Below are 13,505 nucleotides of genomic sequence, written 5' to 3' on the forward strand. Positions count from 1 at the left end.
TCTTCCAAGGATAGCCAAGTCACTATATCTTCTCTGGAATTCCATCTCTGATTATTTCTGTCATTCCAATTACTTCTCAGGGGCAGGTGTCATTTCTGCTGGGAATTGTCGCCTTTGTTCTAGTATGGACAAGAGTTGACTTTCCCTCCCACCTGCTACTCTTGCCCCTGGAGCCACTGGAATGATATACCTGGCCTGCCAAGAGGAAGCCTCAAAATGGGGTGCAGTGATGCCAAAACTCCAGAACACCTTGGCTAAATCTTTTTAGGAGACCATTGTATGATCTCAACTCTTTATTTTTTTTTTTAATTTTACTTTGATTTTTTTTTTCAATACTTCATTAAAAATTTGCCAAAACTATTTAACTAGATTATATTATTCTCTCTCTCTTTATCATTCTGTGGGCCTACCTATTCCTTGGGACTATTTAGATACTTTAAAAATATAAAAAAATAGTATTTAATGTTTGTTATATAGTTAGTATTAGATAAGACTGTATATTATCCTTTTATCTCTTTTTGTTAATATTACATATATGTATATAATGATTTATTTTTTAAATTCTATTAACTATTTACAAATAATACATATTAACATAAATACTTTACTCTTTTTCTAAAGTAAAAAAATCATTAGTGACAAGAATGGCACTGCTTTACATTTTTACAAATCTCTTTAATATCTGACATAATAGAAGAAAGCTGGGCTCTCATATCTGCTTTTACATTAGGACTTTTACAATATCACACCTTAGGTAGCCTCTAAAAATCTCCTCTGTACGCTTATGAAAGAATGAGAGTGAAAAAGATAAATGACATCTTAGTATTATAAAAATAGCTTTGACTTTGAATTCCCTTAAAAGGCTCTTGAGGACCCCCCAGACCACACTTTGAGACCCACTGCTCTAGTCTAATCTCCTTATCTTACATATAAGGACACTGAATCTCAGAGAGAGTGAGAAACCCAAAATCTCACAGCCTGTTAATGACAGGATATGGATCTTAGATGGCTTGTCTCACTTCTCTTAGGTTAGATTCTCAATTCAAAACCAAGGAAATATACCCTAAAGGCCTGTTCTCGTCTGTCTAGTTGCAAAGATGGTCACAATATATTACCTTTTTTTTTTTTTTTAAAATAAAAGGGGTAAGTCAACAAATGTGATATATTTTTCCTACAAGCATATTGTCTAAATCTGAATTACACTATTTGAATTAGGATCTCTATTTGAACTGAAACACTCAGGCAAATTTGATTGCATCCTACTCCATGCAAGCTGGTAATGACAAACTGCACAGTAAATATCATAGATAAACGTGGAAAGTGGATTAACCATAATATCACTATTTATCATATACTCTGTATCTGAAATACAATTCAGTGATGTATTTCAGAAAAATGTTCCCAAGTACTGGCTGAGCATATGAAGACACTGCAAATAAATTGGCAATCACAAGAACTTTTTCGATAAAATAGAGTTGTTCTGAAATGCAGATATTTTTCATTCCCTAAGCAGCCCTTATTTTTGTCCTTTTTGAAAAAAAATCAATAAATCTTGGTCACCAGAAATGATTTCCTTTGTATCCAACCATGTGGTTCAAATCTTCTTTCAATGGACCATGGCCTTGAGACCAGAAAAGCTGATCTAGTAGAGGAAATTCTTCCCAAGCAACCCAGTCCCAACTTTCTTTTTTTTCAGGCTCCACATTCTGTGGTTCTGAATCATGAGTCACGTCCATCTCTCCTTCGGTTAATATGGTAACATGATAATTCTCTTTCTCAACGAAAGAATTCTTAACTGAGGCAAAGCAAACATTTTTCAGGTGAAGAGCTGCTTCTTCCCAGGTTTCCTTTTGACTGCATTCTTCCCAGCTCTCACCGAACTCCAGATGACCTCCAGGAAGTTGGAAACTGCTGGCTCCAGACAACCCCTTTCTCTTCCCCAGAAGGACACAACGCCATGCCTGCAGCTGGTCTCCCCTGCTCTGACTTTGACTGCAGCTGCTGCCTGGATGCTGCCTGTCACAGTGTGCAGAAGGACGCCATATATAATGCTTCTTTCATTATTTCAATTAAATAGGGTAGTTTGTATCTTTGCCTTTTGATATTCACCTTATATTAGTGCTTTTCCTACTGCTATGACGATTGTAAAATCTTTGTAACAATATAATTTCATTTATTCTTACTTCCCCTTTGTGCTATTGTTGTCATATATTTTATTTTGTGTATAAGTCTCACAAGAGACTTATACACCTTATACACAGGTTTAAAAGTGCACTTCTTTTAAATCATCATTATTGTTTTGAATTTTACTACATATTTACACTTTTTGAGATCTTCATTTCTTCCTGCTTAAATCGTTTGGCCTCCTACTCCATGTAGGTTCAAACTCTGGTGAATATCTTAAGGAGGTGATTGACCTAGACAAATTCTTGTTAGCTTGAATTTTGGTAAACACATAAATATGTATACTTTTGACCTTGGAGCTTAGATATAATTCCTTACTTGCACAAGATAAGGAATGCGTCTCCCTCCCCAACTCCAGCCCCTGTACCTGTGGTAAAATAACAGCCCTTACACAAGGTTTGAAGATCACCACATATATTTTTTATGTCCCCTAATTCATCTTTTAAATCATCCACAAGCGATTAGGAGAACAGAATACAAATACGAAAACTCCATTATTGGACAAATTATAATCTAGCTGAAACCCTCAGCTATGAAATGGGCAAAAGGGTGGCGCACAATGTGGGAGACAAGGTATGCAAATAAGTGAGAAGACGACAATTCTGTTTTGAAGCTCAGGAAGATAGAAAACGTATACTTTCCAACGTGAGTAAAGCACTCTACTGTACTGATCTAAAATGTTTTATTTGCCACAGAAGAAAATATGTGAAATTGCTGGTATTAGGGAGAGCTGCTCTGGACCCATTTTATTTTGATAAGAAAGGGTGGCTGCAATGTACTGGGACTCCAACATAGTTAGCCATGTTTTCTGGAAGATGCTGATTTTCGTTACATGGGGGAAAAGGAGTCTTTTTCCTGTGGACAGTTCTAAACCTTGTATTTCTATTGAATGGGATGGTGGAAAAGTTTAAAGAATTCACACACCACATCCTGAATCTTATGGAAAATTGCTACCAGCCTGGAACACAGCCATCGACCTCTCCCCAGAGACTCCTATAAATAGGTAGTCCAGAAATAACTTTTCTCCTTCGAAGATGAAGAATCAAAAATATAACAGCACAGAACATATTCAAATACATAGTGAAACTAGATAACAGAAAAAAAATACCAGAAAAATGTTGTCACAAAGAAGAAAATTGTGAACTAACATTTTTCAATGAACTTAAACAAAGAAAAAACAAAAACCTTTAATGAATCATCTGCCTCTATGAAACAAAAGCGTAAATAAAAATTACAAAAGCTCAAAGAAAAAATAGTGAGATAATAGGTGGAGAGGAAATGCCATCTGGAAGAGGTTAGAAAATATGTGGTGGGAAAAATTTTAAAAATCCATATATGTAGGGGTGAAAAGGGGTTATACCTTTCCTCACTTATCTCAAAGATCATGGTCAACACCCACATAACAAAAGAAAGCTAACAAGGGAAAGGCATAACACAATTATTTAATCAGAGTTTTATATGACATGGGAGCCTTCAGAATGAAGACTCAAAGACTCCAGAAAAACTGTCTATTTGTATGCTGAGGTTTGATGAAGAATGGACAACCACCTAGAAATGTGACTGGAGAAAGAGTATGACTTAATGGGAATAGACTGAAGGGGGAAACTCTGCAAGGCCCGTTCGTTCAGATTCCTTTTGGCCTCTCTGTGCAGCACTCCTTCTCCCAGATATGGGGCAGGACACTCGGGAGTGAGGGACTTGCAACCCATCATCAAACTAGGTAGGTCAGGAAATTTTTTATGGCCAGTTCTTACACAGAAAGGGGCAAAGCTTAGAGTAATATTTTTAGGTTTTATGGATGGCTTCGGGGAAAATGGGTTCTACTTTCAACCATTTGCCTTGGGGAAAAGGGACTGTGGTTTCTCTGTCAGGACAGGAGAAGATCAGACAGAGATTTGCTTCGGAGGCTGCTTCTGAGGCCTAAACTTTGGAGTATCATTTTCTGAGTCCAAAAAAAGGAAGATAATGAAAGGAACACATGAAAGAAAAATCACTGTTAAATACAAATTTAGGGTCACAGAGAATAGAAATGAATACAAAATTTAACTAAATTAGAGACAATAATAGAAACAGTTAACAGAAGAGATGTAGTGTACGCATAATTAGACTACACAGAAAAGCATGGAGTGACTTTTTTTTTTTTTTTTTTTTTGACAGAGTCTAGCTCTGTGACCATGGTGGAGTGCAGTGGCACGATCTTGGCTCACTGCTACCTCCACCTCCCAGGTTCAAGTGATTCTCCTGCCTCAGCCTCCCAACTAGCTGGGACTACAGGCACGCACCACCATGCCCAGCTAATTTTTTTGTGTTTTTAGTTGAGATGGGGTTTCATCATGTTGGCCAGGATGATCTCCTGACCTCGTGATTTGCTTGCCTCTGTCTCCCAAAGTGCTGGGATTACAGGCGTGAGCCACCGTGCCCGGCAAGCATGGACTAATCTTTAAAGAGAAAATTGAAGAACAGAGTCCTTAAAACAAAAAAAAAAAAAATCCTTTTTGTAGAGAAAAGTTCTGGGTATCAAAATTTTAAAATAAATTATTTGGGCATTTAGATAAAAAGAATAAGTCACTTATAAGAAAAAAAAATATATATATAGACTCTCACAGAAATTTATTAAAGGAACATCTACACAATCCGTAGGGAAACAGTGAACAAAGCATTTAATAATAAAATGAAATTGTGATGCAAATATAAATGCTGTATGGAGTTGTAAATATCCAGAAACTTTGAAAATGTAGGCTTCATGATCCCCTTTTGGGAATCTATTGGAGGACAACCATCAGCCAAACGGAAGTTGATTTAAAAACTACAGGTTAAGGCTTGGTAGAGAGTACTGAATCTACTTAAATGTAGAAGGAAGATTAAAACAAAAGGGAAGGCTGTGTGTGGTGGCTCACACCTGTAATCTCAGCTGAGGTCAGGAGTTTGAGACCAGCCTGTCGAACACGGTGAAACCCCATCTCTACAAAAAAATTAATTAACCAGATGTGGTGGCATGCACCTGTAGTCCCAGCTACTCGGGAGCCTGGGGCAGAAGAATCGCTTGAATCCGAGAGGCAGTGGTAGCAGTGAGCTGAGATTGCATCACTGCACTACAGCCTGGGAGACTCTATCTCAAAAAAAGACTCTATCTCAAAAAAAAAAAAAAAAAAAGATCATGGTGACAAAACAGAATATAGTGACATTAAAATTTAACTTGCGATATAACATTTGATTTAAACTCAATATGTGGAAAATGGTAAAGAAGGTAGGAGGTGGAATATTTATAATAGTTTCCTTATCTTTAATATTTGCATAAAAAGATATGAGGTAAAATGGACAAATAAAGTATCAGGCATAATTATGTTTAATAATACAACTCTGACTCTAAAAAGCATTTTTAAAAAGTCAACTAAAACCAAATGGTTCCAGATTTCTTATGCATAAGTTTCCAGGAGGGTGCCATAGTGGAATTAGCATTGAAACTTTGGGACAACAGGCAGCTGGTGCAGAATGAGAGATGAACTGAGGCAATGTGGGGGAGTGTCAATTAAAAGTTGTTTTGGAATCCATTTACAGCAGCAAATAGAGCAAGAGACAGGAGAGTTTTAAAAGAAATATAGTTGTGTAAGGAGTGTTGGATACTCTTAAGAGAAAACATAATAAAATATAATAATTATGATCAAATGTACCTGTCACATAAATAAATTTATATGACTAAAAACATATTAAATACATTTTATGTTGGTCAAAGTATAAAACTACATGCTACATGTTAAAAAAGACATCTAAAACAAAATAAATAATTTAAAACAATTGAAAAGTAAAGGTTGAAAAATGATAAACCAAACAAATTTAACTAAAATCGAACACGGGTCAGTCACATTATTAGAAATTGGAATTCAACATAAAAATCACAAGGAGGGTGTTTTATAAAAATTTAAAAGTAGAATTCACATGAAGATATAATAATCATACATTTTTATGCAGCAAATAATTTAGCAAAAATATGAATAAAGCTGAAATTATAGAAGACTTGAGGATAAATAGAAACATTAAATTAGGGCATTTTAATTCACCTATCATATGCCATGACACATCAAGTGGACAGAAATATAGGTAGGAATAACAGAACAGCATAATTAATAAGATAGACTTACTTGAGTTATACAGGAGATTCAAAAGATTCATGGAAAATACACATCATGAAAAAACTGTGCGTGGATTTCCAAAATGGTTCACACCAAAATTAACTTGCACTAACTAGTTTTAACATTTCTGAGCAGGATCTATTTTGAGGCACTAAGAAGGAAAAGACACAGATTTGAAAAGAGCCCCTATTGAAGCAATATGAACTTTGCTGAAATTGAAGCAAGAACAAACATAAAATTTATGGTGAAACTTGAGTGGAAGAATGCTAAAATCATTGATGCTTTATGTAAAATTTGTGGGAACAGGGCACCAAAGAGCTCAGCAGTTTACAAATGGAGAACTCATGTTATAAAGGGAGGGATGATGTTGAAGATAAAGCCCACACTAGCAGACCATCCACATCAATTTAAGAGAAGAATAATTAACATTCTTTGTGCCCAAATTGAAGATGATCAATAATTAACAACTGAAACAATAGCCAAACTGTAAATATATTGATTCAACTTACATAATTTTCACTAAAAAATTAAAGTTGAACTAACTTTCTGCTCGATGGGTGCCAAAACCATTGTGCTCAAATCAGTTGCAGACAAGAGCAAAGCTTTCAGTAGAAATTTTTTTTTTTTTTTTTTTTTTTTTTTTTTGAGACGGAGTCTTGCTCTGTCGCCCAGGCTGGAGTGCAGTGGCACAATCTCGGCTCACTGCAAGCTCCGCCTCCCGGGTTCACGCCATTCTCCTGCCTCAGCCTCCCGAGTAGCTGGGACTACAGGCGCCCGCCACTGCGCCCGGCTAATTTTTTCTATTTTTAGTAGAGACGGGGTTTCACCATGGTCTCGATCTCCTGACCTTGTGATCCGCCAAATTTTAAACAGGTTAAGATCAAGATCCTGAAACTTTTTTTGAAGAATTAATAAGAAATTAAACATGATTTTACCAGTATGATTCTGCAATGACTACCAAGAAGTAAAAGTGGTCCAGTCAAAGCAAAAACAGACTGGTCTAGAGCAAAGGTCATGGCAAAAGTTTTTTGGGATACTCAAGCATTGTTGATTCTTTAGAGGGCCAAAGAACAATAACATCTGCTCATTATGACAGTGTTTTAAGAAATTTAGTCAAAGCTTTAGCAGAAAAACGCCTTGTAAACCTTCACCAGAAAGTCCCTCCCCACCACAACAATGCTTCTGCTCATTCCTCTCACCAACCAAGGGCAAAGTTATGTGAGTTTTGATGGGAAATCATTAGACATCCACCTCACAGTCCCATTTTGGTTCCTTTTGATTTCTTTTGCTTTCTTAATCTTAGGAAGAACTATAAAGGGCACCCATTTTTCTTCAGTTAATAATGTAAAAAGGACTTCATTGACATGGTAAACTTGCCAGGATGTTCAGGTTTCTAGGGAGGAACTAAATGACTATTATCATTTCTTACAAAAGTGTCTTGACCTTGATGGAGTTTATGCTGAGCAACAGTTTATATTTCTTTTAAGTTTTGTCTTTTAATTCATTTTTTTCCATGGAGTTTTGAAGTCCTCTAATATATAACATATGTGATATGGTGAAACATGGCTCCAAAACCATGGCTTCAGATTTCATACCAAATCTCTGGAACTTGTGAGCATTATCTTGTTTGAAAAATGTCTTTGCAGATATAAATAAGTTAAGAATCTTGAGATGAGGAGGTCATCTCAGATTATCCATATGGGCCCTAAATTTAATGACCAGTGTTCTTATAAGAGAAAGGCAAAGGAATATTTGAGACAGACAGAAAAGAAGACACCCACACACAGAGGAAGAAGTAATTTGAAGAGGGAGGTGGAGATTGGAGTGGTGGAGCTATCAGCCATGGAGTACCAAGGATAGCTAGCAGTCATGAAAGAATAAATTTCTTTTTCATTAACCCACCATGTTTGTTATACAACCATAGGAAATTGTATATATGTGTATGTATGGAAAATCTTATATTTATAAAACATACATATATATATAAATTAAAATAGAACATTGTTTTTAGCTGTAAAGAAAATCTGAAAATGTCTTAAGTAAGTGTGTATGGAATATCTTACATTTATAGAAAATGTATTGTGGAATAATATATATATATATATAATCGAACATTGTTCTTAGATACAAAGAAAATCTGAAAATGTCTCAAGTAAGTAAACATGGCCCATAAACATGACAACCTCCTGCATAAGAGTAATACAAATTAAACTATGCTGATAAATTATTTTACATTTTCAAATTGACAAGAATGGTAAATCTATTCTCTCCTCCACTCATTTCCTACCTCTCTCTACCTATCTTTCTATCCCTGGAAGATGAGTCCTAACATACATCATTTGGGCTTCCTTGCCAGCTGACTTCAGTTGGATTCAGTCATTAAAAGTTCTATCAAAATATCGGAGGTTGATTAGAGATATAGAGAGGCATTTATTTACCTCTTGATGGTTTTGATACATTGATTTTGTAGGTGTGGTACTCCTCCAAAATGAAAACTCAGTGAGTGATCCTTCCTTCATGGCTTCTACTTTAAAGGATTCCTAGAAATATATTTCCCCTAAAATAATGTAGTTTAATAAAAATTATTTCTACCAAAATACAGAAAGATAAAGATTGAGAAATTAAAGTGGCCCAAGAGCTATGGAAAGATAGATAATGGTTTAACATACATGTAATTGAAATTTCAGAAAGAAAAGAGAATCAATCAAAGATACAAAAGGAAAACGGCTAAAAATCTTTCAAAATAGTGAGACAAGAAAAACCACAGATTAAAAAATTACAGAGAATCCCAAATTATATAACAAAGAAAACATCAAACAAACGAAGCAAATCAAAGAGCATCATAATCAAGCTTCTTAAGCTATAATGTTAAAAAATAATCTTGAGGTTGTAACTATAAGATGTTTTATGTAAGCCCTGCAGTAACACAAAGCAAAAGCTTGTAGGTATACAAAAGATAAAAGGTAATGAATCAGCCAGGTGTGGTGGTTCACGCCTGTAATCCCAGCACTTTGGGAGGCCAAGGCGGGCAGATGACTTGAGGTCAGGAGTTCAAGACCAGCCTGGTCAACATGGAGAAAACCCATTTCTACTAAAAATACAAAATTAGCCAGGCGTGGTAGCACGTGTTTGTAATACCAGCTACTCAGGAGGCTGAGGCAGAAGTATCGCTTGAACCTGGGAGGCAGAGGTTGCAATGAGTCAAGATTGTGCCATTGCAGTCCAGCCTGGACAACAAGAACAGAACTCTGTCTTAAAAAAAAAAAAAAGTCATGGATCAAAGCACACCAGAAGGAATTATCTAATCACAAAAGAAGACATCCATATAGTAAGGAAGGAACAAAATATCTACAAAATAACCAAAAAACAAGTAACAAAATGGCAGTAGCAAGTCCTTACCTCTTGATAAATAGGTGAAAGTCTCCAATCAAAAGACATAGACTTGTTTTTCTAATTCTGTGAAGAATGATGATGATATTTTGATGGCAATTGCATTGAATTTGTAGATTACTTTTGGCAGTATGATCATTCTCACAATATTGATTCTACCCATCCATGAGCATGGGATATGTTTCCATTTGTTTGTGTCATCTATTATTTCTTTCATCAGTGTTTTTTAGTTTTCCTCGTAGAGTTCTTTCATCTCTTTGGTTAGGTATATTCCTAAGTTTTTGTTGTTGTTGTTGTTGTTGTTGTTTGCAGCTCTTGTAAAAAGGGTTGAGTTCTTGATTTGATTTTCAGCTTGGTTGCTGTTGGTATATAGAAGAGCTACAGATTTGTGTATGTTAATTTTGTATACAGAAACTTTGCATAGTCAAAGCAAGACTAAGCAAAAAGGACAAATCTGGAGACTTCACATTACCTGATTTCAAACTATATTATAAGGCCATAGTCACCAAAACAGCATGATATTGGTATAAAAATAGGCACAAAGACCAATGAAACAGAATAGAGAACCCAGAAATAAACCCAAAACCTTACAGCCAACTGATCTTTGACTAAGAAAACAGATACATAAAGTGGTGAAAGTCACCCTTTTCAACAAATAGTGCTGGGATAATCAACTAACCATATGTAGAAGAATGAAACTGGATCCCCATATCTCACCTCATACAAAAATCAACTCAAGATGGATTAAGGACTTAAATCTAAGACCTGAAACTATACAAATTCTAGAAGATAACATTATAAAAATCCCTCTAGACATTTGCTTAGGCAAGGATTTCATGACCAAGAACCCAAAAGTAAATGCAATGAAAACAAAGATAAATAGCTGGGATGTAATTAAACTAAAGAGCATTTGAACAGCAAAAGGAAAAGTCAGCAGAATAAACAGAAAATCCACAGAGTAGGAAAAAATCTTCTCAGTCTATACATCTGACAAAGGACTCCAGCATCTACAATGAATGCAAACAAATCAACAAGAAAGAAACAATCCCATCAAAAAAGTGTTGAAAGGACATGACTAGACAGTTCTCAAAAGAAGATATATAAATGGCCAACAAACATATGAAAAATTGCTCAGCACTGCTAATTATCAGGGAAATGAAAATCAGAACTACAATGTGTTATCACCTTACCCCTGCAAGAATGGCCATAGTCAAAAAATCAAAAAATAGTAGATGTTGGCATGGATGCAGTGAACAAAGAACATTTCTACACTGCTGGTGGGAATGTAAACTAGCACAACCACTATAGAAAGAAGCGTGGAGATTCCTTAAAGAACTAAAAGTAGAACTACCGTTTGATCCAGCAGTCCCACTACTGGGTATCTACCCAGAGGAAAAGAAGTAATTTTATGAATAAGATAGTTGCACAAACATGTTTATAGCAGCACAATCAGCAATTGCAAAAATGTGTAACCAACCCAAATGCCCACCAATCAATGAGAGGATAAAGAAACTGTGAGATATATAGATACATACACACACACACACATATACACACACACACACATATATGTGTGTATATATAAAAAACAATATATGAAACAAATTTCAGATTTTCTTTGTATCTAAAAACAATGTTCGATCATATATATATATATATATATATATATATATATATATATATATAATCCCACAATACATTTTCTATAAATGTAAGATATTTCATACACAGTTAGTTACTTGAGACTATATATATGATTGAATTCTAGTCAGCCATAAAAAGGAATGAATTGATTGCATTCACAGTGACCTGGATGAGATTGGAAACTATTATTCTAAGTGAAGTATCTCAGGAATGGAAAAACAAACATTGTATGTTCTCACTCATAAGTGTGAGCTAAGCTATGAGGATGCAAAGGCATAAGAATTACAATATATTTTAGGGACTCAGGAAGAAAGAGTGGGAAGGGGGTGAGGGATAAAAGATACAAGTAAGGTGTAGTGTATATTTCTAGTATGATGGGTGCACCAAAATCTCACAAATCACCACCAAAGAACTTACTCATGTAACTAAACACCACATGTTTCCCAATAACCTACGGAAATTAAAAGTTAATTTAAATTTAAAACATAAAATAAAAAATAAAATGCTTCTCCAAAAATCAAACCAACAACAACAACAAAAAAACTAAAAAAAAAAAAAAAAAAAAGAAACAAAGCAAAGGACATAGAATGGCTCAATGGAAAAAAAAAAAAATATATGTGCTGCATATAAAAGACTCACTCCCCCTTAAAGACAACGAAAGATTGAAAGTGAAAGAATGGAAAAAGATATTCCAGGCAAATGGAAACCAAAAGAGAGTAGGAGTAGCTATACTTACATGAGATAAAACAGACATTAAGTCTAAAACTGTAAAACAAGATAAAGGTCATTATACAATGCCAAAGGAGTTAATTCACCAAAAGAATATAAGAATTATGTGTATATGCATTCCAAATTAGAGCACCTAAATTTATAAAGCAAATATTAATAGATCTGAAGAGAGAGAGAGAGATTGCAACAAAATACTAATAGGGGACATCAATACTCCACCTTAAATAGTGGACAGATCATCTAGACAGAAAATCAATAAGAAAACATTGAATTTGAATTATACTTTAGACTAAATGGACCTAATAGGCATATACAGCATATACAGAACATTCCATCCAACAGCAGAATATATACTTTCTCATGCCTACACAGAAAATTCTCCAAGATAGATCATATGTTAGGCCACAAAACAAGTGTTAAGAAATTTAAGAAGATTGAAATCATATCAAATATCTCTTCCAACCACAATGATATGAAACTAGAAATCAATAACATGATGAATTTTAGAAAATTCACAAATATATGGAAACTAAACAACGTGTTCCTAAACAATCAGTGGGTCTAAGAAGAAATTGAAAGGGAAATTTAAAAATACCTTGAGATGAAAGAAAATGAACACACAACATACCAGAACTAATGGGATGCAGCAAAAGCAGTTTTAAGTGGAAGTTTTTTGCAATAAACACCAACATTAGAGATAGAGACAGAGATCTCAAAAAATCAACCTATTGTTATACCACAGATAACTAGAAAAAGAACAAACCAAACATGAAGTTAGTAGAAGGATAGGAGGATAAGAGCAAAAATAAATGAAATAGAGACTAGGAATAAATAAAGAAAAATCAATACAACTAAATGTTGCTTTTTTTGAAAAGGAATAAAATTAAAAAATTTTAGCTAGATTAAGAAAAAAGAAGAAGACTTAAATAAAATCAGAAATGAAAGAAGAGACATTACAACTGGTCCCACAGAAATACAGTGCCATGAGAGACTACTATGAACAATTATATGCCTACAAATTAAATAATCTAAAAGAAATGGATAAATTTCTAGACACATACAACCTACTAAGACTCAATCATGAAGAAATAGAAAATCTGAACAGACCAATAATGAATAAAGACATTGAATCAGTAATAATAAGTCTACCATCAAAGAAAAGGCCAGAACTTGACTCCACTGCTCAAGTCTATCAAACATTTAAAGAGTAAAGAATACTATTCTTCTCAAACTCTTCCAAAAAAAATTAAAAGAAAGAAAACAGTTTCAAATCATTTTACAAGGCTAGAATTACTCTTATACCAAAATGAGATAAGAACATTACCAGAAAAGAAATTTATAGATCAATATCCCTCATGATTATAAATGCAAAATTTCTCAACAAAATACTAGCAAAATTAATACAACAGAATATTAAAAAGATAACCC

The 13,505-nt window shown here is 34.5% G+C and overlaps 1 pseudogene; it reads right to left on the bottom strand.

The window, feature by feature from the left end:
- Positions 1 to 1,132: 1,132 nt before the first annotated feature.
- Positions 1,133 to 8,833, bottom strand: LOC116272461 (annotated as a pseudogene).
- Between the last annotated feature and the right edge of the window lie 4,672 nt (positions 8,834 to 13,505).

Source organism: Papio anubis, unplaced genomic scaffold, assembly GCF_008728515.1.
Source record: "Papio anubis isolate 15944 unplaced genomic scaffold, Panubis1.0 scaffold109, whole genome shotgun sequence".
In the NCBI taxonomy this organism is placed as follows: Eukaryota; Metazoa; Chordata; class Mammalia; order Primates; family Cercopithecidae; genus Papio; species Papio anubis.